General features: G+C 55.0%; 1 long non-coding RNA gene across 1 annotated transcript; it reads left to right on the top strand.

The window, feature by feature from the left end:
* Positions 1-19,143: 19,143 nt before the first annotated feature.
* On the top strand, positions 19,144-21,304 carry LOC135408204 (uncharacterized). The gene is made up of 3 exons (XR_010427366.1): positions 19,144-19,417; positions 19,802-19,979; positions 20,563-21,304. It is a non-coding gene; the product is annotated as an uncharacterized LOC135408204 (long non-coding RNA).
* The last annotated feature ends 2,327 nt before the right edge of the window (positions 21,305-23,631 follow it).

The raw sequence follows: 23,631 nt of genomic DNA, 5'->3' as shown, positions 1-23,631 counted from the left end.
GTGCCCAGGCTGTGCCACACACTGCACCTGAAAGCCAAACCTCACAAGCTTTCTGTCCCGGGAAACAGGGCTGCTGTCCCCCCTTTGGTCAGCCCCGCCCACCACTGCCGGCCACCCGATCCAAACCCGATCCAAATGAGGATTCCTCGCAGGGAAAAGGTGCCAGCACAGAAAGCCCTGCCTGCCCACAGTGTGCCCAGGCTGCGCCACACACTGCACCTGAAAGCCCAACCTCACAAGCTTTCTGTCCCGGGAAACAGGGCTGCTGTCCCCCCTTTGGTCAGCCCCGCCCACCACTGCCGGCCACCCGATCCAAACCCGATCCAAATGAGGATTCCTCGCAGGGAAAAGGTGCCAGCACAGAAAGCCCTGCCTGCCCACAGAGTGCCCAGGCTGTGCCACACACTGCACCTGAAAGCCAAACCTCACAAGCTTTCTGTCCCGGGAAACAGGGCTGCTGTCCCCCCTTTGGTCAACCCCGCCCTGCCATTTTAGCAGCCCCCCCAAAACCCGATCCAAATGAGAATACCTCGCAGGGAAAAGGTGCCAGCGCAGAAAGCCCTGCCTGCCCACAGTGTGCCCAGGCTGCGCCACACACAGCACCTGAAAGCCAAACCTCACAAGCTTTCTGTCCCGGGAAACAGGGCTGCTGTCCCCCCCCTTGGTCACCCCGCCCACACGATCCAAACCCGATCCAAATGAGGATTACTCGCAGGAAAAAGGTGCCAGCACAGAAAGCCCTGCCTGCCCACAGAGTGCCCAGGCTGTGCCACACACTGCACCTGAAAGCCAAACCTCACAAGCTTTCTGTCCCGGGAAAAGAAGACTGCTGCTGTCCCCCACCTTGGTCAGCCCCGCCCACCACTGCCGGTCACCCGATCCAAACCCGATCCAAATGAGGATTCCTCGCAGGGAAAAGGTGCCAGCACAGAAAGCCCTGCCTGCCCACGGACACCCCAGGCTGCGCCACACACTGCACCTGAAAGCCAAACCTCACAAGCTTTCTGTCCCGGGAAACAGGGCTGCTGTCCCCCCCGTTGGTCAGTCCCGCCCACCACTGCCGGCCACCCGATCCAAACCCGATCCAAATGAGGATTCCTCGCAGGGAAAAGGTGCCAGCACAGAAAGCCCTGCCTGCCCACAGAGTGCCCAGGCTGTGCCACACACTGCACCTGAAAGCCAAACCTCACAAGCTTTCTGTCCCGGGAAACAGGGCTGCTGTCCCCCCTTTGGTCACCCCCGCCCTGCCATTTTAGCAGCCCCCCGAAAACCCGATCCAAATGAGGATTCCTCGCAGGGAAAAGGTGCCAGCACAGAAAGCCCTGCCTGCCCACGGACACCCCAGGCTGCGCCACACACTGCACCTGAAAGCCAAACCTCACAAGCTTTCTGTCCCGGGAAACAGGGCTGCTGTCCCCCCTTTGGTCAGCCCCGCCCCGCCATTTTAGCAGCCCCCCCAAAACCCGATCCAAATGAGGATTCCTCGCAGGGAAAAGGTGCCAGCACAGAAAGCCCTGCCTGCCCACGGACACCCCAGGCTGCGCCACACACTGCACCTGAAAGCCAAACCTCACAAGCTTTCTGTCCCGGGAAACAGGGCTGCTGTCCCCCCCCTTGGTCAGCCCTGCCCACCACTGCCGGCCACACGATCCAAACCCGATCCAAATGAGGATTCCTCGCAGGGAAAAGGTGCCAGCACAGAAAGCCCTGCCTGCCCACAGAGTGCCCAGGCTGCGCCACACACTGCACCTGAAAGCCAAACCTCACAAGCTTTCTGTCCCGGGAAACAGGGCTGCTGTCCCCCCTTTGGTCACCCCCGCCCCGCCATTTTAGCAGCCCCCCCAAAACCCGATCCAAATGAGGATTCCTCGCAGGGAAAAGGTGCCAGCACAGAAAGCCCTGCCTGCCCACAGAGTGCCCAGGCTGTGCCACACACTGCACCTGAAAGCCAAACCTCACAAGCTTTCTGTCCCGGGAAACAGGGCTGCTGTCCCCCCTTCGGTCAGCCCCGCCCCGCCATTTTAGCAGCCCCCCCAAAACTCGATCCAAATGAGGATTCCTCGCAGGGAAAAGGTGCCAGCACAGAAAGCCCTGCCTGCCCACAGAGTGCCCAGGCTGTCCCACACACTGCACCTGAAAGCCAAACCTCACAAGCTTTCTGTCCCGGGAAACAGGGCTGCTGTCCCCCCTTTGGTCACCCCCGCCCCGCCATTGCCGGCCACCCGATTCAAACCCGATCCAAATGAGGATTCCTCGCAGGGAAAAGGTGCCAGCACAGAAAGCCCTGCCTGCCCACAGTGTGCCCAGGCTGCGCCACACACTGCACCTGAAAGCCAAACATCACAAGCTTTCTGTCCCGGGAAACAGGGCTGCTGTCCCCCCTTTGGTCAGCCCCGCCCCGCCATTGCCGGCCACCCGATCCAAACCCGACCCAAATGAGGATTCCTCGCAGGGAAAAGGTGCCAGCACAGAAAGCCCTGCCTGCCCACGGACACCCCAGGCTGCGCCACACACTGCACCTGAAAGCCAAACCTCACAAGCTTTCTGTCCCGGGAAACAGGGCTGCTGTCCCCCCTTTGGTCAGCCCCGCCCCGCCATTGCCGGCCACCCGATCCAAACCGGATCCAAATGAGGATTCCTCGCAGGGAAAAGGTGCCAGCACAGAAAGCCCTGCCTGCCCACAGAGTGCCCCGGCTGTGCCACACACTGCACCTGAAAGCCAAACATCACAAGCTTTCTGTCCCGGGAAACAGGGCTGCTGTCCCCCCTTTGGTCACCCCCGCCCCGCCATTTTAGCAGCCCCCCCAAAACCCGATCCAAATGAGGATTCCTCGCAGGGAAATGGTGCCAGCGCAGAAAGCCCTGTCTGCCCACAGTGTGCCCAGGCTGTGCCACACACTGCACCTGAAAGCCAAACCTCACAAGCTTTCTGTCCCGGGAAACAGGGCTACTGTCCCCGCCTTGGTCAGCCCCGCCCACCACTGCCGGCCACCCGATCCAAACCCGATCCAAATGAGGATTCCTCGCAGGGAAAAGGTGCCAGCACAGAAAGCCCTGCCTGCCCACAGAGTGCCCAGGCTGTGCCACACACTGCACCTGAAAGCCAAACCTCACAAGCTTTCTGTCCCGGGAAACAGGGCTGCTGTCCCCCCTTTGGTCAGCCCCGCCCCGCCATTTTAGCAGCCCCCCCAAAACCCGATCCAAATGAGGATTCCTCGCAGGGAAAAGGTGCCAGCACAGAAAGCCATGCCTGCCCACGGACACCCCAGGCTGCGCCACACACTGCACCTGAAAGCCAAACCTCACAAGCTTTCTGTCCCGGGAAACAGGGCTGCTGTCCCCCCTTTGGTCAGCCCCGCCCCGCCATTGCCGGCCACCCGATCCAAACCCGATCCAAATGAGGATTCCTCGCAGGGAAAAGGTGCCAGCACAGAAAGCCCTGCCTGCCCACAGAGTGCCCAGGCTGTGCCACACACTGCACCTGAAAGCCAAACCTCACAAGCTTTCTGTCCCGGGAAACAGGGCTGCTGTCCCCCCTTTGGTCACCCCGTCCCAGCCATTTTAGCAGCCCCCCCAAAACCCGATCCAAATGAGGATTCCTCGCAGGGAAAAGGTGCCAGCGCAGAAAGCCCTGCCTGCCCACAGTGTGCCCAGGCTGTGCCACACACTGCACCTGAAAGCCAAACCTCACAAGCTTTCTGTCCCGGGAAACAGGGCTGCTGTCCCCCCTTTGGTCAGCCCCGCCCACCACTGCCGGCCACACGATCCAAAACCGATCCAAATGAGGATTCCTCGCAGGGAAAAGGTGCCAGCACAGAAAGCCCTGCTTGCCCACAGTGTGCCCAGGCTGCGCCACACACTGCACCTGAAAGCCAAACCTCACAAGCTTTCTGTCCCGGGAAACAGGGCTGCTGTCCCCCACCTTGGTCAGCCCCGCCCCGCCATTGCCAGCCACCCGATCCAAACCCGACCCAAATGAGGATTCCTCGCAGGGAAAAGGTGCCAGCACAGAAAGCCCTGCCTGCCCACGGACACCCCAGGCTGCGCCACACACTGCACCTGAAAGCCAAACCTCACAAGCTTTCTGTCCCGGGAAACAGGGCTGCTGTCCCCCCTTTGGTCAGCCCCGCCCCGCCATTGCCGGCCACCCGATCCAAACCGGATCCGAATGAGGATTCCTCGCAGGGAAAAGGTGCCAGCACAGAAAGCCCTGCCTGCCCACAGAGTGCCCCGGCTGTGCCACACACTGCACCTGAAAGCCAAACCTCACAAGCTTTCTGTCCCGGGAAACAGGGCTGCTGTCCCCCCTTTGGTCACCCCCGCCCCGCCATTTTAGCAGCCCCCCCAAAACCCGATCCAAATGAGGATTCCTCGCAGGGAAATGGTGCCAGCGCAGAAAGCCCTGTCTGCCCACAGTGTGCCCAGGCTGTGCCACACACTGCACCTGAAAGCCAAACCTCACAAGCTTTCTGTCCCGGGAAACAGGGCTACTGTCCCCGCCTTGGTCAGCCCCGCCCACCACTGCCGGCCACCCGATCCAAACCCGATCCAAATGAGGATTCCTCGCAGGGAAAAGGTGCCAGCACAGAAAGCCCTGCCTGCCCACAGAGTGCCCAGGCTGTGCCACACACTGCACCTGAAAGCCAAACCTCACAAGCTTTCTGTCCCGGGAAACAGGGCTGCTGTCCCCCCTTTGGTCAGCCCCGCCCACCACTGCCGGCCACACGATCCAAACCCGATCCAAATGAGGATTCCTCGCAGGGAAAAGGTGCCAGCACAGAAAGCCCTGCCTGCCCACAGAGTGCCCAGGCTGTGCCACACACTGCACCTGAAAGCCAAACCTCACAAGCTTTCTGTCCCGGGAAACAGGGCTGCTGTCCCCCCTTTGGTCAGCCCCGCCCACCACTGCCGGCCACCCGATCCAAACCCGATCCAAATGAGGATTCCTCGCAGGGAAAAGGTGCCAGCACAGAAAGCCCTGCCTGCCCACAGTGTGCCCAGGCTGCGCCACACACTGCACCTGAAAGCCCAACCTCACAAGCTTTCTGTCCCGGGAAACAGGGCTGCTGTCCCCCCTTTGGTCAGCCCCGCCCACCACTGCCGGCCACCCGATCCAAACCCGATCCAAATGAGGATTCCTCGCAGGGAAAAGGTGCCAGCACAGAAAGCCCTGCCTGCCCACAGAGTGCCCAGGCTGTGCCACACACTGCACCTGAAAGCCAAACCTCACAAGCTTTCTGTCCCGGGAAACAGGGCTGCTGTCCCCCCTTTGGTCAGCCCCGCCCACCACTGCCGGCCACACGATCCAAACCCGATCCAAATGAGGATTCCTCGCAGGGAAAAGGTGCCAGCACAGAAAGCCCTGCCTGCCCACAGAGTGCCCAGGCTGTGCCACACACTGCACCTGAAAGCCAAACCTCACAAGCTTTCTGTCCCGGGAAACAGGGCTGCTGTCCCCCCTTTGGTCAGCCCCGCCCACCACTGCCGGCCACCCGATCCAAACCCGATCCAAATGAGGATTCCTCGCAGGGAAAAGGTGCCAGCACAGAAAGCCCTGCCTGCCCACAGTGTGCCCAGGCTGCGCCACACACAGCACCTGAAAGCCAAACCTCACAAGCTTTCTGTCCCGGGAAACAGGGCTGCTGTCCCCCCCCTTGGTCACCCCGCCCACACGATCCAAACCCGATCCAAATGAGGATTACTCGCAGGAAAAAGGTGCCAGCACAGAAAGCCCTGCCTGCCCACAGAGTGCCCAGGCTGTGCCACACACTGCACCTGAAAGCCAAACCTCACAAGCTTTCTGTCCCGGGAAAAGAAGACTGCTGCTGTCCCCCACCTTGGTCAGCCCCGCCCACCACTGCCGGTCACCCGATCCAAACCCGATCCAAATGAGGATTCCTCGCAGGGAAAAGGTGCCAGCACAGAAAGCCCTGCCTGCCCACGGACACCCCCAGGCCTGCGCCACACACTGCACCTGAAAGCCAAACCTCACAAGCTTTCTGTCCCGGGAAACAGGGGCTGCTGTCCCCCCCGTTGGTCAGTCCCGCCCACCACTGCCGGCCACCCGATCCAAACCCGATCCAAATGAGGATTCCTCGCAGGGAAAAGGTGCCAGCACAGAAAGCCCTGCCTGCCCACAGAGTGCCCAGGCTGTGCCACACACTGCACCTGAAAGCCAAACCTCACAAGCTTTCTGTCCCGGGAAACAGGGCTGCTGTCCCCCCTTTGGTCACCCCCGCCCTGCCATTTTAGCAGCCCCCCGAAAACCCGATCCAAATGAGGATTCCTCGCAGGGAAAAGGTGCCAGCACAGAAAGCCCTGCCTGCCCACGGACACCCCAGGCTGCGCCACACACTGCACCTGAAAGCCAAACCTCACAAGCTTTCTGTCCCGGGAAACAGGGCTGCTGTCCCCCCTTTGGTCAGCCCCGCCCCGCCATTTTAGCAGCCCCCCCAAAACCCGATCCAAATGAGGATTCCTCGCAGGGAAAAGGTGCCAGCACAGAAAGCCCTGCCTGCCCACGGACACCCCAGGCTGCGCCACACACTGCACCTGAAAGCCAAACCTCACAAGCTTTCTGTCCCGGGAAACAGGGCTGCTGTCCCCCCCCCTTGGTCAGCCCTGCCCACCACTGCCGGCCACACGATCCAAACCCGATCCAAATGAGGATTCCTCGCAGGGAAAAGGTGCCAGCACAGAAAGCCCTGCCTGCCCACAGAGTGCCCAGGCTGCGCCACACACTGCACCTGAAAGCCAAACCTCACAAGCTTTCTGTCCCGGGAAACAGGGCTGCTGTCCCCCCTTTGGTCACCCCCGCCCCGCCATTTTAGCAGCCCCCCCCAAAACCCGATCCAAATGAGGATTCCTCGCAGGGAAAAGGTGCCAGCACAGAAAGCCCTGCCTGCCCACAGAGTGCCCAGGCTGTGCCACACACTGCACCTGAAAGCCAAACCTCACAAGCTTTCTGTCCCGGGAAACAGGGCTGCTGTCCCCCCTTCGGTCAGCCCCGCCCCGCCATTTTAGCAGCCCCCCCAAAACTCGATCCAAATGAGGATTCCTCGCAGGGAAAAGGTGCCAGCACAGAAAGCCCTGCCTGCCCACAGAGTGCCCAGGCTGTCCCACACACTGCACCTGAAAGCCAAACCTCACAAGCTTTCTGTCCCGGGAAACAGGGCTGCTGTCCCCCCCTTTGGTCACCCCCGCCCCGCCATTGCCGGCCACCCGATTCAAACCCGATCCAAATGAGGATTCCTCGCAGGGAAAAGGTGCCAGCACAGAAAGCCCTGCCTGCCCACAGAGAGCCCAGGCTGCGCCACACACTGCACCTGAAAGCCAAACCTCACAAGCTTTCTGTCCCGGGAAACACGGCTGCTGTCCCCCACCTTGGTCAGCCCCCGCCCACCACTGCCGGCCACCCGATCCAAACCCGATCCAAATGAGGATTCCTCGCAGGGAAAAGGTGCCAGCACAGAAAGCCCTGCCTGCCCACGGACACCCCAGGCTGCGCCACACACTGCACCTGAAAGCCAAACCTCACAAGCTTTCTGTCCCGGGAAACAGGGCTGCTGTCCCCCCTTTGGTCACCCCCGCCCCGCCATTGCCGGCCACCCGATTCAAACCCGATCCAAATGAGGATTCCTCGCAGGGAAAAGGTGCCAGCACAGAAAGCCCTGCCTGCCCACAGAGTGCCCAGGCTGCGCCACACACTGCACCTGAAAGCCAAACCTCACAAGCTTTCTGTCCCGGGAAACAGGGCTGCTGTCCCCCCTTTGGTCACCCCAGCCCCGCCATTTTAGCAGCCCCCCCAAAACCCGATCCAAATGAGGATTCCTCGCAGGGAAAAGGTGCCAGCACAGAAAGCCCTGCCTGCCCACAGAGTGCCCAGGCTGTGCCAGACACTGCACCTGAAAGCCAAACCTCACAAGCTTTCTGTCCCGGGAAACACGGCTGCTGCCCCCCACCTTGGTCAGCCCCGCCCACCACTGCCGGCCACCCGATACAAACCAGATCCAAATGAGGATTCCTCGCAGGGAAAAGGTGCCAGCACAGAAAGCCCTGCCTGCCCACGGACACCCCAGGCTGCGCCACACACTGCACCTGAAAGCCAAACCTCACAAGCTTTCTGTCCCGGGAAACAGGGCTCCTGTCCCGTGTAACAGAGTGATAACATTCAAATGCCAAAAAGGATGTTTCGCCAGTGTTTCTGCCTGTCAAAATCGTCCTACCAAAACTCCTGTGTTAGTTTTTCACCAGAACTTCTCACCAGAGTCTTCCCACGGGAGTTTTCTTGCCAAAGGATCCTGGGATTGTCCAGCCTTATCATTTCTCTGCCAACATCTGAACAGGGCTAAGTGCCAAAACACCACAGCCTACCTCCTTAAACACTATAAAAGCTGAAGAGAAATTTTGGAAAACCAGGGAAAGAGGAGTGAGCAAGAGATTTTGGCTATGCCAGCTGAAAAATCTTGTCTCCGCCTCGCCCTCACCTTTTCTTTTCTTCCGCCGCCGTAAAACTGCCTGCCCGTCACCAGAGACTGAACCTCTGCCGTCCGGAATTGCACCGGGACCCTCCGTGCTACTCTGGGTGAGTTTTCCACCCTAAGCCCATTTCTGAGAGGTACGGCAGGACCGAGACCTCTGCACAAGCCTGAGACTGGGCCGGGGGGAGTGACGGCGTGAGCTGCGGAGAAGCCACATCCCGGCTGCATTCCAGACCCCCTGCAGCTAAAGAGATAACATCACCGAATAGCGGCGGCGGAGCCAGAGACAAAAAAAAAAAGGCGAAAGCTACTTCTTTCTCTCCCTCTCCCCCCCCACACTCCACAAGTCAGCTCGGACGAATAGGTAGTTTTTCGCTGGTAATCTTTTTCTGTGCTTCTAAAAAGCAATCTTATCATTTTCTAACCTTTTCTGATTTTTTCCTCTTCCTCTTTGCATCTCTTAGCAATTAATAAAAGCAGTTTTGGCATCAACAGTTAACTTGTATGAGTTTTAATTTTGCTCAAGGGAACATTCGAATATAAAAATTCTTTCTGCAATATTTTAGCAGATTGTAACACCTCCCCAAACCCGACCCAAATGTGGATTCCTCGCAGGGAAAAGGTGCCAGCACAGAAAGCCCTGGCTGCCCACCTTATACCAAAAGTGGGCCATTAGCTGAACTTGAGAGACACACGGCAAAGCTTTTCTTTCCACTATTGAACTGCACCCCGTCTATTGATGAAATGCTCCACTTAAACTCTCAGTCCTATTCCAGAAAAACCATTAGCCGCAGACCCACCTCATAGGCCTCCAAAGACAGCTGGGAAGGAGAGTGGTTCTTCTCTTTTACTCCCTCTGCCCGGACGACCAGCTGCTCCAAGTGCCCTGCCTTACTAACATGGCACACTCCTCTTTGCCTGCTCCAATTTCTATCACCCAGAAACCACCTGGACTCCACCCCCCGCTCAGCTGATTATGCCTCTCAAGGCAGCTGGGCTGAGCCGGGCTGAGCTCAGAGCAGTTTCTCCCCGCAGTTTAAATCCCCCACAAACGCCCTCAGCTGCATTCAATGAGGAGATGATTAGAGCTTGCAGTGCAGCTCCGTTCACCTGCGCTGAACTGAAAGGAGCTCCTCCATGAAGTAAAAATCTCCGAGGAAGAACCTCAACTCGTCTCCTGGTTACCTCACAAGGTCCTTAGGTGCAGATGAGCTGATGTGGCTTGCCTCGAATACCAGGAAACAGACCACTTACTCCCCACAGAGTGCCCAGGCTGCGCCACACACTGCACCTGAAAGCCAAAGCTCACAGGCTTTCTGTCCTGGGGCACAGGGCTGCTGTCCCAATGTTTCTTGCAAATCCCACCTTCCTGCCTTTGCCAAGTTAGGCAATATCAGCCTTTCCTTGGCTATGAGAAGTTTCCTTTATTTTTAAAAAAGCGGAATAATTCCAAGTCCCATCTGCTAAGCAGAAGCAGGGGGGTGACAGAAGGCAGTGGGGTGTAAGCCCTGCTGGTCCCCCAGCTTTTCCCTTTGCCTCTTCCTGACCTGGTTGCTGTTTGTCCTGCCAGGCCAGGGATCCTGAATCCTTCCAAGAGTCCTGGAATTGATGAACTAGAGGTGTAACTGAGGCTGGGCTTTACCCCAATTAAAGAGGAGTTGCTGAACCAGCCCAGCATACGGAACCTCTGCCCTCATAGAGCAACTGGGAACAACTAAGGGGTTTTACAGAAATGCCAGTAGGATAAAGGGTTTGGATGAGCTTTCCCAGCAGCCAGTGCCCTGCTGTGTCTGCCCACAGATCCGTTTTCTGTCTGTATTTCCTGCAGCCGACTCCAAGCAGAATGGGATGGTGTCTTAAAAGCTGGTGGGGTGGGAAAGGGGAAGATCTGTGTTAATTTACAATTCCACAAGATTATCCTTTCAGTCTGTTTTACTTTTGGAGTGTGAAGGACAAGGGGAAGTGGGGTGCAGTGGGGAACCAGTGGAATCCACCAGGCAACTAAAACTAAGCTGGACAATGCTTTTCTCTTTTTCCTTCTTTTCTTTTCCCCGTTCCTACAGAAACTATGTGAAGGATAATTTTAATGTGTGGGAGATGATAATTTTAATGTGTGAGAGAGCAGTGGGAATGTTCTAAGAGCTTTTACACGTTTCTTTCACAGTCTGACTGCCCCTATTCAGAAAAAGTCCCAAGGATTAAAATACCAATGGACATCACGGAGCAGGAACCTTTCCTAAGTGATAGCAAACCTGCTGACAGTGAGTAGAACTAACCTCTCGCATGCCTGCTGGACTCTGACTTGCACTACAGATATATATCTATATATTCAGTGATTTTTTTTTATTTTTTAATCTTTCCTTTTACTTGAGAAGTACTTTTTCTTGTTCTATTTTTTTTCCTCTCTTTTTTAATTTCCAGGCCTCTGCTTTATGACAGATTTTGCTTTTGTGAGCTTTTTGTTTTGGTTTGGTTTTTTTTTCCTTTGCTGGTTACAAAATCAATGTTGTTCCTTCTGGTGCCTCCAGCTTAAGTGCTTTTCTCCCCTCCCCTCCCCTCCCCCTTGGTGTTAACCTGCTGATGGTGGGATTTATTTTTTTCCTCTGAGTCTGGTGTTCTGGATTTGCAGCGCTGTCCTGTCACTGTTTGTTTCCTTAGGTGCCAAGCAGTTGCAAAAAAAATCAGCACTTAACAGAGTAATTAATTATTTGTGTCATTAAGCTGCCCAGGCAGGGATCAGTTGGTCATTAACTTATTTCCCTTCTTAGATGATTTGCTTTTGTGCTCTTCTCTTGGTTTGAATTTCTCATGTTAATATCCATAAATGCTGATTGTAATCTTTATTTTCAGTCATTCCCACTTTACATTTTCCTCTTTTAAGTGAGGAATCACAGCTGACCTTGGCTTTTTTGCCTTTGGGCTGACTTTTTAATATACTAAGGGTGTCCTATACTGTTTTGTTGTGAGTTGGGAGGGGAGAAATACAAATCAGAGCAATAAATTAGTGCTGCTGCCAGACTGGTAATTCCTGGGAGTAGGACCTAAACCCCTAGGTGATAAATCCTTAAATTCTCCTTAGGGTTTAAGAGCTGGGACCCAAGTCCCTTTCCTTTTGGTGGCATAGAGAGGCCTTGGGCAACACGGAGCATTGCTCTGTGGGTTTTAGATACAGAAGTATCTAAAAGTTCTACCTCTTATTTCTAGATGCCAGGCTTTCTGTAAAAAATGTATTGTACCATATATAATGTGATTTTTACAAAAAACCAAACCCACCACACCACAATCTCCAGGACGTGGCACAGGGCTGGATCAGTTCCATTAACACCTTCTGCTCCGAAGCATCTGGCTGCTTTAGGGTTATGTTGGTTTTATGGGTTTTATTTTTTATGAGTAATCTTTGCTGTGAAGGAGACGGGATGTGATCCGCATCCTCCTGCATCCCACACCGTCATCTGTGGAATTTACCCAAAATCTTGGCTACTCAGCTTCTCGGCCCCAGACCCAGCAATGCAGCAGGACCAAGCAGAAAACGTTTCAAATATTATTAAAGTGATTTTTTTTCCCAGTAATATAAACCATGAAATTCCTTATAACATTATAGTATTTTACAGTTTTATGAAGCTTTCTATTGTGACTTTTATGGAATCAAAAGATGAAATGATGAGATACTTTAGCATTTATATTTTTCAAAATGAAATGTATACTGAAAATAAAGTAGCTTTATGCATTTATGGGAGAGTTCATGTCCATTTTCGCTCCTTATGTGTCGAGTCTTGTCTGACCGAATTGAGATCTGAGGATCACTGTGGTGGTATGGGAGAGTGGCTGGCAATTTGGAAGCAGGCGTCATTGGTTCGCCTGGATTGCCAAGGAGCAGCACGGAGATGAGCCCACTGGTGGCAGGGGTGTCACCTCCTTCAGGAAGCAGGCGGTGGGTGCAGGGGAGATGCAGCAGGTGGAGACCATGGAGAGGAAGGTCCTGGTGGAGCCCAGGAGCACAGGCAGAGGCGCCTGGCTGTAGCTGCTGGCGTACTCGTCCAGATACCTGCGGCAGGGGCGGGACGAGGAGACCCGGCACCCCGGGATCGGGAGCAGGAGCTGCGGGATTTAGGGGCGTTGGGGCTGCCCGGGGATGGGAGCCCTCTCCGGCTACCGGGAACGGCGAGTCCGCACTGCAGGACTTGATCGACAGGGCCGAGGACTGCGGGAGGGACAAGTGGTTATGGCCACCCACGACACACTGTCTCATCCCAGCCGTGCTTTGGGGTCCATCCCCCGCTTTTGGGTCGCGCCCCGGGGCTGCAGTCCCGGCCGTGCCCACCGGGGTCACCGCTCTCCCGTGCCAAGGCACAGCCCCGGCTCCCCCGGCCCGAGGGGGACCGTGTCCCGTTCCCTGGGGGGGTCCCAGCCCCAATCCCACCTCGGTCCTCCCGCCGCGGGGCCCCCACTCCGCCTGCCGGGCGAGAGGCGGCACCGGCCAGGACCCGCAGCGGGCACGGGCGGGACCCGGCAACGAGCCCCGGGAACAAGCCCCCGAGCACGGACCCCCGGCAACGAGCCCCTGGACTTAAGAGTAAGGGGTTTGAAATCCTCAAAAGCTCAGTGACGACAGAACAGTGTCACTGCCTTTATCAGCTCATCTCTAAATTCAACATGGCACAAGAAGCTGTGCAGAAATACCCATCTCAACAAAGGTCTCCCAGAGCAGTTCGAATTCAAGGGTGCTTCACTTCAGCTGGGCACAAGCACCACTCCTGCTCACCTCCGTGCTGTGTTTGACAGAGTCTGACATGACATTCCTTTGGGGAACGTGCTGGTTCCTGCTCACGAGGAGGCTGATACACCAGACTTACTGCCTGAGGTACAAAACACTCTCCAGAGTAATCACCCCAACAACTGTATCAGATAGAAACACATCCTTAGAAATAACAATTGCAATGCCAAGGTTTCATGTTCTAAACTCTCTGTCTCTCCCTCCAGCGTTCTCCTGGGAATGTAGGGATGGTGTTTAAGAGCATCATAAGGAGAACTGACAGTCACTGTTCCACACTTTCCAGGATAGCAACACTGCCAAACTGAGCTTGTAACATAGACACTGCCAGGATAATTTGTATATCTCATTAAATGCTAATTCTTCATGAGAAGAATCAGGACAGGGAGGCTGATTTAACACCTAGAGGGATTCATGGGCTACAATGAGGACACTGACCACAAGCCTGGTGCTCCTGAAAAGAGCAGGTATTGACCTGACAAGTGGCTCAGATCGATCTGTGACAAGAACTGGGAGGTGGAGTTGGTACCAGAGTCGCTGTCCCTTCACACACAGTTAGTCATTGGCCTGCAGAAAAGAAGGGGGTTCCTGCCTGCTGCTCTGCCCTGTCACTGCCCCGTTCCCTGGGAAAGTGCAGCTCTTGTCACTGCAGTGTAAAGGTGGGGAAAAGGCAGCGAGAGAAAGGCAGCCCAGCTTGGGGGGTGACCCTCCCTTCCTTCAGCTGCTGGGAAACGTGGCCGGGGGTCCCTCAGAGGCACTCCAGCTGAGGAGCTGCACCACTGCCGGAGGGACTTGGCAGTGACGGGGCAAGGGCAGCTCCTAAAATGCCCAGCTGGAGGAACGAGCCGCCCAGGCCTCCGCACCAAGCCCTGTGCAGGGCACTTGGGCTGCTGGGGAATGGCCCAGCAGGGAGGTTCTGCTCCTGCCAGCCCAGCTGTTGCTGCCAACCGCATAGGAGGGGAGGTATTTTGTCAGGACAGTCGCTCATGGAACTGGTTGCCTGGGGAGGTTGTTGTATCCCCATCCGTGGAATGTTTCAAAACATGACTGGATCCCTCCCTGAGCAGCCCGGTCCGATCCTACTGGTGACTGTGGCCTGAGCAGGAGGTCAGACTTAGAGACCTTGAACTGTCTCTTCTGACCCAGATTCCTCTACAGTCCTGCAGCAGTTCTGGCTTCTTACAGTCCATGAGACCTGTTGGTTCCACAGTCTGCAGAGAAGCTCCTTTGCCCAGCAGGCAGTCCTGGAATGCCCAGCCATCCATGGCAGATTCCCAGAGCTGCCACGTACCCCAGCTGTCCCTGAGCCCCAGCTTTGGCCTCGGCACTGAAACGCTGCCAGGACCTGTCCCTGCTGTGCAGGTCCGTGGGGCTGCAGGACACGGTGTCACACAGCACACACGGCCACTGGGTCCTGCCAGCTCCTCCAGCCTGTGCTTCCTGATTGCCGGGGATTTTAGGGGCCACCTGTCTCCAGGGATGGGCAGGGAAACAGAGATTTCCTGTGACTGGGAGCAACACAGGGCCTTGCCAAGGCAAGCAAATCGCCTGGGCTTCAGGTGCCCGTGTGCAATTCCATCTCCAGGCTCTCCCCCAGCAGCAGGTTCCTGTCCCCAGTTCCCGATCTCCCTCAGCTGAGCGGGCGGGGCGGGGCCGCAGGGCCAGGCGGGCTGGGATTGGGCGGCGGCGCTCGAGCGCTGATTGGGCAGCGCTGGCGGCCCGCGGTATAAAGGGCCGGCGGGGCGGGTGCGGTCGGTTGTGTGTGAGGGCTGAGGGCGCGGCCCCGCTGCTGCCCGGGCTGCGGAGGGGAGAGCGCCTTGGCCGCTGGGTTATGGACCGGGGGAGCCGGGGGGCGTTTAGGGGCGCCTTGTGCTGGGCAGCGGGGGCTGGGTAAGCCCCTTCCCTGCCGGGTGCGCCTGGGAGAGCCGTGGCAGGACTGCGGGGCTGGTTGTCTGAAAAAGGTGGAAGCTCTGTTGGCCTCTGTTGACACCTGCACCAAAGGAGATGCAAATTTTCCCCCTCTTGGTTGCCGGCTTCACAAAGCTTCACAAGCTTCCTTTCCCAGGAAAGGAAGTTTTAGATTCCAGCTCCCCTTTATGCTAAAGGTTTCCTTGTTCTCTCAGCAGGATGTCGAGTGCCACCGTGTCCCTGAGGTTCCCCTTTCTGCTGTTGGGAGAGCACGAGGTGGATGGAGAGGATCCCCAGCCATCTGCAGGCACAAGGGACTCGTACAACTGCGATTTTTCTCCAGGTCCCTTAAGGGGGACTTTCAGGGTACCATGGGTAATGTGCCAGCTCTCCTGCTGGAGTTTTTGTCTTCTGCTATATTTGAACATAAAGAGTAAAACTAAAGTCAGGTGTGTTCTGGAGTATGTTACACTTGTGCAGAGCTCCTTCCCTCTGTTTATTTTCTATTCCGGAAAGCACAGTCTGGGGTTCCTGGGCACTTCCTGTTAAGCGATTCCATGAAAATAATTTTGTACTGAAAGGAGAAAGGAGCTGTCTGTGGGAGATCAGATGTCACTGATAAAAGCTTTGTTTTTTCACTCAGTAAGCTTTTAAAATATCTCATAGTGTGTAGGAATGCCTGGCTTCTAAAACTCACCGAGTCTTAGAAGTTTCTTTGAAGAGCTGATTTCAGACAGGAAAATTGCCCCCCAGGAGGGACTCTGTGCCTGCTCTCCCGTGGCTCCAAGGGATCTCTGGCCCTTCACGCCGGCACCGAGATTTTCTCGGGAAGGGCCTCAGATCCCCGGACCAGTCTGGGACACAGGCAAGATCCCCCTGCATTTTAGGACCAAATTGGGCCCCCTGGAGGGATAGTGCTGTTGGTGCCCCCGGGTTGGGGCACCCCGAGGACTCCAGCGCGCACCGAAAGGATTATTCGGGGAGATCCTCGGGGTGCCCGGCCCTGGGGAGCTCAAAGCAAGGTCCCTGCAATGGATTCAGGCATTGCTGAGAGTATCCCAGGGGTACCTGTCCCTGCTAGACAGGGAGCTCTCTAATGGGCTGTAATTGGGTTCTAAAAGTGGTGCTCCAAGTGCCAAAGCAGTGTGGGATTGGGATTAAGAAATGAGCAGTGATGGTGCATTTGGCTGTTTTCTCTTGAATGTAATGGTAAGAGCTGCAGGAGTGCCAGGTGTGTGTTCCAGTCCCCAGCATTTGGTTTGCACATGTCCTGGTCAGACACAGGTCCAACTTCCTCAGTCCTTAACACAACAAAGAGGGAATGAAGGACTGGCAGTGTTAAGGTGATTGGTGTGACAGGGGTTAAACTGGGAAAACATTGGGGAATTCCTCAGTTGGTCTATTTGCCAGACTCACCCAAACCTGTGTTAGGAAGAGATTGAGTGGAAAAGTTGAGGCAGAAATGAAATGGAAAACTGGGGATAATGAAACTGTAATTGCTGGAACTAAATGTGTCCAAGCAGCAGCTCTTGTTGTGCAGGGAATAACTCCTGTCAGCAGCAAGGTCCCGACTGAAGTGGCAGCTGCAGTTGTTCCTGTGGTGTGGGCCAGTGGAATTGCAGGAGAGTGGGAGAGGGCAGAACCTGTGGGTATTACCCCTGATGTGGGATCTATATGGGTAAGGCAAAGTCAGTATTCTTTAAAATCAGATTGCCAGCTTGAATTGGTTGCAGTAACAGCTAAATTTGCTCATCCTGGTTTGCTTGTAGGACGTGAATGCAAGAACCTGCCAAGAAAACCAGTGGCCAAGATGATTGATCAGTGCAGGACCTGAGAGAAGCACCTTGAATGACAACCTCGAGCAGTTTCCAGTACTGGATTGCAAAGATGGCCTTTGCTGCATCTGCTTGAGCAAGGAAAGCCGAGAAACCTTTGCTTTGGCAGGAGAAAATCCAGAAAGCGGGAAGGAAGAAAAGAAGCTCCCTGACTCCTCCTGAGCCCCAGACAGCCCATGAACTGCCTTCCTGGGAATGGTAGGACAGGATGGACTCTGGATTGCTCCCTCTGGATGTGTGGTAAGACTGTTCTGCCAACTTTTCCAAACAGCTTGTAAGCATTTGCTGCTTTGGTTAGATGGTGCAAGGGCAGCCTTTAAGCAGCTGAAGCATTCCCTGAGGAGAGCTCTGGGTCTGCCAGATGTCTCAGAACTGTTGGAAGCATCTTTGGTGGGGAGGGCAAACAAAGGCCAAGGTGTGCAGTGCCCCCCCTGAGAAGGGACTTTGAGTTAATGGCATCCCTGCAAGTGAACTGTGTGGGCTGTTCCCCCTGTAGGGCAGGTGATAGTCCCAGCTACAGTGATGGGAAAAATAGTTAAAAGGGAGCCCCAAAAGCTGGAAATCCTCCAGGAGGCTCTTGGCAAACAGAGTTTCCTGAGTTCCCCCTGAAAGAAGAACAGTGATAGTTTTGAGTGCTGGTAGATCCTTTGAATAGATAGCCTTGAGTGTGTCCTTGTTGCACCAGTAGGCTTTGTCCAACTCCCCATCTTCCAGGAGATACACATATTAAAGTTTAAAATGATCCTTTTCCTAATCCTTTGTTGTCTTGAGGCTCTCCCCTCAGGAACTGCAGGAACTCCTGGTGCCGCCTGGGCCGATGGATTGGACGCCCCAGCCCCTCCGTTCCTGCCCAGCCACTGGGTCCGTGTCCAGTGGTGGCACTGCCAGCCCTGCAGGTGAAGTGGGAAGGGCCTTTCCAGGTCTTGTGGGTCACATTGATAGCAGCTGACATTGCAGAAAAAGGACCTGGGGTCTCTTCTTCTTTAGTTCAGAAAGCTCCTTTTGATTGGTGAGCAGGACAAAGTGGATCCTTCAGAGTTCCCATCCGTGTTTGTGTCTCAGCCTGTGTTAGGATTCAGGGCTGTAGCTGTTGTTGTCACTGAGGAGTCAAACTCTGCTTTAAATAATGAGACACTGGCCTGATGGCCCAGTGTCAAGAATAAAGGGGGAATGATATCTGAGTGTTGAGATGTAACAAGAGCTGATCCTTTTGCAGTGGGATGTAGCCTGGAAAGTGCACAGAGCTGAGCCAAGGGATTGAAAGGGACCAAGCAAGGGAGGTGAAGAAAGAAGGAAGAAGGGAAGTGAGGCAGCGGCCAAGCAGCAGCAAGTTGCTGTGTAAGCAGGTGAGTTGTGTTGAGGTTCCTAAGGCAGGAACTGAGGACTTTGAGGGCTCCAGGCAGAGCAGACCTGGGATGGCCCTTGGTGACGCCCCTCAGAGACCTTCGAAGTGTAGGTGTGTATGGTAATGAGTGTTGGAAAATGTCCTGACTGTGGAACAGGAATGCAGGGAAGGAAAATGAATCCTCCTGTAATGCTGACCCCTCCCATCATCTGCAGTGGAGATAGGTCTGTGTGCCCTTTGGGAACTGATTGCCAGGACACCTGGTGGGCTGGAATGATTCAAGAGCGTAGGAATACAAGATTGCCTGGCTTCTGAAACTCACCAGTTGTGTCTCAGAGGTTCTTGTAAGAAATTTTAGACAACATCTGAACTTCTAGTGTGTACTTCTGAGTTCAGTTGGAAAGAGATTGTCCAGGGAACAACTATCTTTCTCATTCCAAGAAGTTGCACTTTATGAACTTGCCATCTGAGCTGATGCCCTTGGCAGGAGAAGTGCTCAGCAAGGAGGCTCTTTGCTCCTAGGCAGGAAGAAAGGCCAGTGCCCTTCCTCCCCAAGGCCCAGCCCAGCAGGGCTGGCAGGAGCTGCTGGTGTGGCTGCTCTTTGGGTTCTCAGCTGTGGCTGTGGGGTGGTGACATCGTGTTCCTGCCTGTGCTCCAGGGCAGCCAAAACCCCAGCCCAGCCCCTGGGCCTTTGTGGGAGCCTGAGCTATTGTAGTACTGGGGATGGGGGTTTGGGTTTTTGTTTCCCTAAAAGTAGAACCATTAGGGGGGATCTCTTATCTCACAGTTGTTGTTGTTTTGATATCTTAATTAATTACAACTTGAGAAGAAAAGCTTGTGTAACTTAGGAACTGACTTGCACTGGTTACACTGAAAGTGCCAAGGAGTTGTAGTGTCCACTGGATTGTTTGTATTGAAGCAGTTTGGTGTTTACAGAGGGATAATAACTCCTGTCAGCAGCAAGGTCCTGACTGAAGTGGCAGCTGCAGTTGTTCCTGTGGTGTGGGCCAGTGGAATTCCAAGAAAATGGACAAGGACAGAAGCTGTAAGAATTACCCCTAAGCCAGAGTCTCTCCTGGTAAGGCAAACCCAGTATCCTTTAAAATTAGGAAGCCAAGCTGGATTGGTTCTAGTAACAGCTAAACTTCCTAATCATGGTTTGATAGTAGAATGTGAATGGAAGGACCTGTAAAGAAAGGAAATGGGAAAGATGATGGATTGCTGGGAGCAGGGGCTGGCAGACAGTGGGATGGATGTTTGGTTGTGTTTGGGAATGAGCAGCTTGACCTGCCCAGGGTTGTCTGTGCTGGGGGTGGGTTTGGGTCCTGTGTGGCCACAGGTCTGTGCAGCAGCTGGAGCCTGGGCAGGTCTGGGGGCTGTGGTGTGCCAGGCTGCTGAGTGTGTTGTCCCTGTTTCCTTGGGGTGTCCCAGTGTCCCTGCTTGGCTGTTTGTTGCCCTGCAGGCAGAAGAGCCCAGGCCTGAGCTGGCTGAGTGTTGGTGTGAGCCAGAGTGGGTGTCCCTGCCCTCGGGCCAGTCCCCAGAGCTGCCTTTGGCATCCCCTGCTGAAGGGTGGGAGCTGCCCAGAGCCAGCAGCATCCAGCTGGAGGATCCAGGAGGATGCAGCTCTGCTTTGCTGGGAGGTAAGAGGTGGGGTGCAGGAGCTGGCAGGGGTGTTTTGCAGGCAGAGGGAGGGCAGGAGCAGAAGAATTGCAGGTGCAGCAGCTGGGTCAGTGCTGGATGGAGTCGGGGCTGGGAAAGGGCCCTGAGTGTCAGGGCAGGGGAGAGCCCAGGGTGGCCCTGGGAGCCCTGGGGCTGTGAACAAGTGCAGTGGGCAAAGGAATGGGCACTGGAGAGCTGGGCAAACAGCTGGAGGAGTTGCAAGGGGAACCAGGAGACTGGAATGCAGGAACAGCAGCTCCCTGAGTGTGTGTAGAACCAGGTGTACTGCAGCCCTGAGTGAGGTGGGAAATGAACCTCAGGAGGCTGGGAACGAGTCCCACACACTGGTTAAAGTGGGATGGACTCTTCCCAAGTGTCTGAAAAGCTTTTCTTCAGTATTGCTTTATCAATTGAAAACTGGAGTGATTGTTGAAGTGTTGGCAGTTGTTTTCCTGTGTCTTTGGTGAGGTGTTGACTCAGTACCTTTCTTGGAGCTGCTGTTGGATGAAGAGGTGCCCCCAATTGACCTGTAAGGTCCTTGTTTTTCTTCCCTGCTTCTCCCAGCTTGTCCAGGAGATGGAATTCCAGTGCTACAGTCTGGGTGGGTCATGGTGCTCCCAAAAGGAGCCTTTGTGCCTTCAGGACAAGTTTTGGTGCCACTGGAGCTGCTGGGAGAAGCATAGGGTTGGCAGTGAGAGGCCTGGAATGATGTTGCTGTGGCACAGAAGAAATGAGCAGTGATGGTACAATTGACTGTTTTCTCTGGAATGTAATGGTAAGAGCTGCAGGAGTGCCAGGTGTGTGTTCCAGTCCCCAGCATTTGGTTTGCACTTGTCCTGGTCAGACACAGGTCCAACTTCCTCAGTCCTTAACCCAGTAGAGGGAGAATTAAGGACTGGCAGTGTTAAGGTGACTGGTGTGACAGGGGTTAAACTGGGAAAACATTGGGGAATTCCTGAGTTTGTCTCTTTGCCAAACTCACCCAAACCTGTGCTAGGAAGAGATGGACTGGAAAAGTTGAGGCAGAAATGAAATGGAAAACTGGGGATGTTGAAACTGTAATTGCTGGAACTAAATGTGTCCAAGCAGCAGCTCTTGTTGTGCAGGGAATAACTCCTGTCAGCAGCAAGGTCCCGACTGAAGTGGCAGCTGCAGTTGTTCCTGTGGTGTGGGCCAGTGGAATTGCAGGAGAGTGGAAGAGGGCAGAACCTGTAGGTATTACCCCTAATGTGGGATCTATATGGGTAAGGCAAACCCAGTATCCTTTAAAATCAGAATGCCCGCTTGGATTGGTTGCAGTAACAGCTAAATTTGCTCATCCTGGTTTGTTTGTAGGATGTGACTGCAAGAACCTGCCAAGAAACCAATGGCCAGGATGATTGATTAGTGCAGGACCTGAGAAAACCACCTTGAATGACAACCTCGAGCAGTTTCCAGTATTGGATTGCAAAGATGGCCTTTGCTGCATCTGCTTGAGCAAGGAAAGCCAAGAAACCTTTGCTTTTGAAGGAGAAAAACCTGAAAAGCAGGAAGGAAGAAAAGAAGCCCCCTGACTCCTCCCTGAGTCCCAGACAGCCCATGAACTGCCTTGCTGGGAATGGTAGGACAGGCTGGACTCTGGATTGCTCCCTCTGGATGTGTGGTAAGACTGTTCTGCCAACTTCTCAAACAGCCTGTAAGTATTTGCTGCCTTGGCTAAATGGTGCAAGGGCAGCCTTCAAGCAGCTGAAGCATTCCCTGAGGAGAGCTCTGGGTCTGCCAGATGTCTCAGAACTGTTGGAAGCATCTTTGGTGGGGAGGGCAAACAAAGGCCAAGGTGTGCAGTGACCCCCCTGAGAAGGGACTTTGAGTTAATGGCATCCCTGCAAGTGAACTTTGTGGGCTGTTCCCCCTGTAGGGCAGGTGATAGTCCCAGCTACAGTGATGGGAAAAATGGTTAAAAGAGAGCCTCAAAAGCTGGAAATCCTCCAGGAGGCTCTTGGCAAAGAGAGTTGGCTGAGTTCCACCTGACAGAAGGACAGTGACAGCTTTTGAGTGCTGGTAGATCCTTTGAATAGATAGCCTTGAGTGTGTCCTTGTTGTACCAGTAGGCCTTGTCCAACTCCCCATATTCCAGGAGAAAGACCTATGAAAGGAAAAAGTGATCTTCCTAATCCTTTGTTGTCTTGAGGCTCTCCCCTCAGGAACTCCGGGAACTCCTGGTGCCGCCTGGGCCGATGGATTGGACGCCCCAGCCCCTCCGTTCCTGCCCAGCCCCTGGGTCCGTGTCCAGTGGTGGCACTGCCAGCCCTGCAGGTGAAGTGGGAAGGGCCTTTCCAGGTCTTGTGGGTCACATTTATAGCAGCTGAAGTTGCAGAAAAAGGACCTGGGGTCTGTTATTCTTGAGTTCAGAAAGCTCCTTTTGATTGGTGAGCAGGACAAAGTGGATCCTTAGGGTAAAGTGGGAATGATATGTGCATGTTGAGATGTAACAAGATCTGATCCTTTTTGCAGTGGGATGTAGCCTGGAAACTGCAGAGAGCTGAGCCAAGGGATTGAAAGGGACCAAGCAAGGGAGGTGAAGAAAGAAGGAAGAAGGGAAGTGAGGCAGCAGGCAAGCAGCACCAAGTTGCAGTGTAAGCAGGTGAGTTGTGTTGAGGTTCCTCAGGCAGGCACTGAGGACTTTGAGGGCTCCAGACAGAGCAGACCTGGGAAGGCCCTCAGTGAAGCCCCTTGGAAACCTTGTAAGGGTAGGTGTGTATGGTAATAAGTGTTGGAAAGTGTCCTGAATGTGGAACAGGAATGCAGGTAAGGAAAATGAACCCTCCTGTAATGCTGATCCCTCCCATCAGCTGCAGTAGAGATAGCTGTGTGTGCCCTTTGGGAGCTGATTGCCAGGACCCCCGTGGGGCTGGGATCATGGCAGGGTGTTGTAAGCAAGGAATGCCTGGCTTCTAAAACTCACCAGCTGAGTCTCAGAGGCTTCTTAGAAGAGCTGAATTCAGACAGGAAAATTGGCCCTGCAGGAGGGACTCTGTGCCTGCTCTCCCGTGGCTCCAAGGGATCTCTGGCCCTTCACGCCGGCACCGAGATTTTCTCGGGAAGGGCCTCAGATCCCCGGACCAGTCTGGGACACAGGCAAGATCCCCCTGCCTTTAGAAATGAGGCCTTCTTGTGGCTTCCCCCCCGTACCCGTTGGGGGGTTCCAAAGAAGGCCTCTTGAAATGCCTTTTGGGCTGTCCATTGAAGCCTTGAGACCAAATTGGGCCCCCTGGAGGGACAGTGCTGTTGGTGCCCCCCGGGTTGGGGCACCCCGAGGACTCCAGCGCGCACCGAAAGGATTATTTGGGGAGATATTCGGGGTGCCCGGCCCTGGGGAGCTCAAAGCAAGGTCCCTGCAATGGATTCAGGCATTCCTGAGAGTAGGCTGGACTGGGCAGAGAGGGAGCAGTTTGTCCTGTGGAGTTGGGATGGGTTAGTTCCGGATGCCTTGGGAGGCAGGGCTGGAGAGGCCCCTCTGTTGGCTGTAGTGGTGGAAGGTTGTAGCAGCAGGGATGGAGCCTTTGACCTCCTGCTCCCCCCGTGAGCCCCGACGGGACCGTGCCCTTGGCAATGGAGGGCTCCCCATTGCTGAGTCAGCGGTTCCGGGGCCAG

This window comes from Pseudopipra pipra, unplaced genomic scaffold (assembly GCF_036250125.1).
Source record: "Pseudopipra pipra isolate bDixPip1 unplaced genomic scaffold, bDixPip1.hap1 HAP1_SCAFFOLD_230, whole genome shotgun sequence".
Lineage (NCBI taxonomy): Eukaryota > Metazoa > Chordata > Aves > Passeriformes > Pipridae > Pseudopipra > Pseudopipra pipra.
The sequence above is the reverse complement of the archived record's forward strand: the minus strand, read 5'-3'. Positions and strand labels throughout refer to the sequence as shown.